The sequence below is a fragment of the Panulirus ornatus genome, chromosome 7, assembly GCF_036320965.1.
Source record: "Panulirus ornatus isolate Po-2019 chromosome 7, ASM3632096v1, whole genome shotgun sequence".
NCBI classification, from domain to species: domain Eukaryota; kingdom Metazoa; phylum Arthropoda; class Malacostraca; order Decapoda; family Palinuridae; genus Panulirus; species Panulirus ornatus.
Window position 1 is genome coordinate 24,434,148 of NC_092230.1, and position 6,220 is coordinate 24,440,367.

A 6,220-nucleotide genomic window follows, 5' to 3' on the forward strand; every position below is an offset into this window, starting at 1 on the left:
TATCCCTGATACTAGAATTAACGCAGACATGGGCTGCTGGAACCTTTAAAAAGACCTTTGTAACACCAGGACTCCCATAGAAATTGGTCCTTGGTTAATTACACACACACATAATATATATATATATATATATATATATATATATATATATATATATATATATATATATATATATATATTATTTATTTATTTATTTTGCTTTGTCGCTGTCTCCCGCGTTAGCTAGGTAGCGCAAGGAAACAGACGAAAGAATGGCCCAACCCACCCACATACACATGTATATACATACACGTCCACACACGCAAATATACATACCTATACATCTCAACGTATACATATATATACACACAGACATATACATATATACACATGTACATAATTCATACTATCTGCCTTTATTCATTCCCATTGCCACCCTGCCACATGTGAAATAACAACCCCCTCCCCCCTCATGTGCGCGAGGTAGCGCTAGGAAGACAACAAAGGCCCCATTCGTTCACACTCAGTCTCTAGCTGTCATGTAATAATGCACCGAAACCACAGCTCCCTTTCCACATCCAGGCCCCACACAACTTTCCATGGTTTACCCCAGACGCTTCACATGCCCTGGTTCAATCCATTGACAGCACGTCAACCCCGGTATACCACATCGTTCCAATTCACTCTATTCCTTGCACGCCTTTCACCCTCCTGCATGTTCAGGCCCCGATCACTCAAAATCTTTTTCACTCCATCTTTCCACCTCCAATTTGGTCTCCCACTTCTCCTCGTTCCCTCCACCTCAGACATATATCCTCTTGGTCAATCTTTCCTCATTCATTCTCTCCATGTGACCAAACCATTTCAAAACACCCTCTTCTGCTCTCTCAACCATACTCATTTTATTTCCACACATCTCTCTTACCCTATTATTACTTACTCGATCAAATCACCTCACACCACATATTGTCCTCAAACATCTCATTTCCAGCACATCCACCCTCCTGCGCACAACTCTATCCATAGCCCACGCCTCACAACCATACAACAATGTTGGAACCACTATATCTTCAAATATACCCATTCTTTCCGAGATAATGTTCTAGACTTCCAAACATTCTTCAAGGCTCCCAGAATTTTCGCCCCCTCCCCCACCCTATGATTCACTTCCTCTTCCATGGTTCCATCCGCTGCCAAATCCACTCCCAGATATCTTAAACTCTTCACTTCCTCCAGTTTTTCTCCATTCAAACGTACCTCCTATTGACTTGACCCTCAACCCTTCTGTACCTAATAACCTTGCTCTTATTCACATTTACTCTCAACTTACTTCTTTCACACACTTTGCCAGACTCAGTCACCAGCTTCTGCAGTTTCTCACATGAATCAGCCACCAGCGCTGTATCATCAGCGAACAAGAACTGACTCACTTCTCAAGCTGTCTCATCCACAACAGACTGCATACTTGCCCCTCTTTCCAAAACTCTTGCATTCACCTCCCTAACAACCCCATCCGTAAACAAATTAAACAACCATGGAGACATCACACACCCCTGCCGCAAACCTACATTCACTGAGAACCAATCACTTTCCTCTCTTCCTACACGTACACATGCCTTACATCCTCGATAAAACCTTTTCACGGCTTCTAACAACTTGCCTCCCACACCATATATTCTTAATACCTTCCACAGAGCATCTCTATCAACTCTATCATATTCCTTCTCCAGATCCATAAATGTATGATTCATGGTGAGGTGCCTGAGGTTTGGCGGAATGCTTGCATGGTGCCATTGTACAAAGGCAAAAGGGACAAAGGTGAGTGCTCAAATTACAGAGGCATAAGTTTGTTGAGTATTCCTCGGAAATTATATGGGAGGGTATTGATTGAGAGGGTGAAGGCATGTACAGAGCATCAGATTGGGGAGGAGCAGTGTGGTTTCAGAAGTGGTAGAGGATGTGTGGATCAGGTGTTTCCTTTGAAGAATATATGTGAGAAATACTTAGAAAAGCAAATGGATATATATATATATATATATATATATATATATATATATATATATATATATATATATATATATATATATATATGATAAAGGGAAGGAGGTAGGGAGTGGGACTGAATGGCCTCTACCGACCACTCTCTCGTCTCAAGTGGGCGGGGAACAGAAAGCGACAAAGAAAATGGGAGAAAATAAAGTGTCTGTCACAGAAGCGGTCCCCGTAGCGTCACCCGCGGAAAACGTACATACATTATTGAACAGACAGGCTTTGTTTGAGGGTAGGAGGAGGTGGCCTCGCATTCTGAAATTTTGTTCAGTTATGATGTAACCAACTTTATCTAAGCCTTGTTTACTGCATCTGGGGCAGGGGTTGATAATCTCTCCGAAGCCACGGAAGTGTAGATGTGGGAGGAGAAAATCATTGGAGTTTGATTGAAGGTGGGGGAGAAAAATGACACTGCCGGATGTAAGAGGGAAGGAAGAACAAATGATTTATCTATGATTCTAGTGAACAAGATGTGTTACAGTGAATCGGAGGTGTTACACTGAAATAACGGAATGAGAGTGGCGCTGAGAGGAATTGGAAATGATTGATGAGACTACACAAGTCGGTTAACAGAGTTGGGACAGTGTTGAAACATTTTCTTAAGGAATTAGGGACTGTTGTTGAGACCTCAGGAGCTGCACGTAGGAAAGTGTTATTAAAAGGACGATTCAAATGATTAAAAGGTTATTTGATACGAACTTGTATGTGGCACGAAGGAACTACAATGTCAGAATAAGTCAAAGCACCTTGGACAATTTATTTGAAACCTAGGCCATCATCTTGAAGTTTGGATAGTAAACAGGTCGGACTGGCTAGGATACAGGACTAATAGATATATCACAAATCGAGGATATACGTAAATAGGATGCAAGTAATTATAATAGATAGGCATGTGAATGATATAGTTAAATAGTCTGATGAATTATAGTTATATAGGCAGGTGAATGATATAGGTAAATAATGTGAATGATTTTGGTGAAAAATGAAAGACAAGAAAAATAGGAAGTATGACAAGTAAATATAGAACCGTTAGTGGCGGAGGTGAAGGCTTTACGACGAAAATAGAGCAAAGGAGAAAACGGTGTGATTGAAAACGAAGACAAGGTTGAGGCGATGGCGGTAAGAAAAATGGATGTGTTAGTAGTTTTTGAAGGGTTTTCAGGCCGACGGATTTAGATTTTAATTTCATCACTTTGGGATGACCAGCTGGATATTTCAGGTGACTTTATTCAGTTTTGGCAGTTCTGTAAATGTAGAATATCTGTCTGAAGTAATTATAAAAAAAACCACGAATGATGCATGAGTTGTGAGACATTGCACGAGGAATAAGTTTGTGATGCTTGAGAACAGTTTGGGGTGTGGGAACATACGTCATTACATATGGAGAAATGATAAGAAATTCAAAAGGCTACGCGAGGTTAGTAGTAGTAGTAGTGGGTTCATGGTGTGCAGGGGCATTGCGGTTACGACGACCCATGAGACACCAAGGAGAAAATTTATCATCCTTAGAGACGATCAGGGAGAGAGCCCGTCATGCTATTGTCGAGGACTATGTGGGAAGAAAAAAGAGGAGCTCCTTGGTATGGGTAAGAGATCATCATCTGGTGGACGGCCATGAGCTCCCAGCGCCGTCTTAATAATACGGGATACGACTTATACGATTCACTTACGACAGTGTCGGATAAGGACCACGTTCAGTGGGGAAGGGACAGGGCAGGAGAGAAAGAGAATAGGAAACGAGATTTACAAAGGAAAGCAGACAGGAAAGATATAGTTTCACTGATAGACATCAAGAACAGGAATTCGCAATAGGGACAGGAAAGGGAGACGGAGAGACTTGCGGTTGATAACGAAGCTTCGGGACGAGGCTAGCAGAAGCTGACGTGCTAAGGGAAAATCAGGAGAATAAAGTAAAGCAGTAAAGGCACTAAGTTGAGGGTACGACCATTAGTGATGAGAAGGATATTGACATTTTGTGATCATTGTCATGGTCATGTTGTCACAACCAAGTCTGGTAGAAAAAATATGGCTGACGGGAGTTATTATAGAAGTATGACGAAGTCGAAGAATTGGAGTTCATGATGATAATCAAAGCAGGAATCAGTTGTGACCAGAAGCGTGTGGAAGTCATTGTCAGTAACAGAGGTCTTGGATCGGATGTTACAGCAGATAGGTGAAGAAATGACTGCTCTGAGGAATGCCGTCATAGGTTATGAAAAATGTCAGCAAGTGGGTAAAGAAATCTGGGAACGGACAAATAACCAAAGAACCTGACTTTAGGAGGAGAGCAACCAGGGGAAAGAAGGCACATGTATTTGAAAATTTTGGAAGAAAACGTCTGGATGGTCTGTGGCGCAGAAAAAAGTCGGAAGGGTCTTCTGTGGCAGAGAAAAAGGCCAGGAGGGTCTTCTATGGCTGAGAAAAGGGTCGGGAGGGTCTTATGTGGCGGAGAAAAAAGTCAGGAGGGGTCTCCTGTGGTTTTGCCTGAGATATATCAACTGAAGGTTGATAAGAGACCATTGGATGTAGAGGAGAGGTAACAAGCTGATTCTGTTGAGGCTGAGGTGGAAAAACTAATGATATATATTGATGGAGAGGAATAGAAATGTGGGGGACACAGAAACAAAGAGATGGTAGTTTGTTGAATACGGCTGGATCTTATTCATATTCCATAAGAATAGCCTGGTAATTAGTGAAAACGGGTTGTGGTGCCTTACTTGGGGAAGAAGAATTTCGAGTTTAGTCCAGCCAGTAACGGCGCAGTACGTTGTTGTAAAGGATAAAGATGCATTAAATTTTGAGTCTGTCTGCATCTCGTTTTAAGTGAATGAGTTGGGCATTACGTGGGAAGACTGCACGTATTAGATATTGATGTAGTTATGTGCCTTGTGGGTATGACGAAGGTCCTTGGTGCCCTCTAGAGATCCTTTTGTTCCACCTCCCACAGGTTGAGGCTTGGACTTCGTAATCACTTAGCCGCTGTTGGCGGAAAAAATCGAATAGCTCCAGTTTGAATTTGGTTTACGTGGTGAACGTGGAAACAGAAAGCTTATTTGAATGCTCGTAGATCTGGACTTTTGCTTCGGAGTACGAAATGTAAATTTAAATTTGGGAAGGTAGGTAGGGGCGTGTTGATCGATAATATCATTTTCATCTTTCTCTCAAGCATGTCAAAGTTTCTAGGAGAAAGAAATGATATGTCGTTTTATTTAGAAAAAAAAAAAAAAGCATATGATAAAAGTGATAGAAAGATACTTTGGAGATTCTAAGTTTAGCGTATATGGAAGACTAGTGGAGGCTTCTGTAATGGGAGTGGTGTTTGTGTGAAGATAATTAGTGGTCTGAGTTAGTGAACGGTAAAGCTACGGTGTGGTCGGGTATCTCTGGTACAAGCAGCGATTTCTCGGAAAACTGTTGTCACTGCTCGTACGGCGGAGGCAGATCAGACGTAGTGTTGGATCTGCCTCCTCCGTCGTACTAGCAGTTTCGGGTCATGGCAACAGTTTCCGGTGGGTGTCTGATGGTACGTGAAACATCTGATCACAGTGTAGCCGTGGCAGCAGCAGCAGTAGTCTGTGATCATTGATTTTCTAAGTTTTTCATTCCCAGCTCAAGAAGGGTCATGAGGGAACGCCCTGGTCTTACTCTTGTGGAGTAAGTGCTTTGAAGTAGCGACGTTATGCATATGTTGGGTGGAAAAAATTCCGTTACTTTTCTTTGAATGTTTGCCACTTAACATTAAGCATACGTTTGTAACAGTGTTAACAGTTTATTCTTTCAAAGTGTACGTTTTTTATAACGTCCTTTTGTTTAAGTAAACAGATCCTGTTCTGTATGTGGCAGGGTGATGATATAGTTCGTTTTATTCCTGCCTTCCAGTTGCGCCTGAGGTGTAATGCCAAAAGGTTAAGTGTTAGGTTTGTGTACGAGCGATTTTTCTGTACACATTGGTTTTCACCAGTTGTCTCTAGTTATGCTCTGTCGCACCGTTTGGTGGATAGTGCTGCTTTAGGCTTCCTTTACTTGTTTGTAAAATGACGAAGAAAATGTATTTTCAGTTTCATGAGGCTGATAATGTTGTTAGTCTAGTGTCCACCGTGTTGAGGAGTAGTTGCCCCTCGTTCTCCCTCAGTACTCGGTGTGTGGAAGGAAAGCCTCTAAGAGGAGTACCATGTCGTCTTGGAGGAGAACT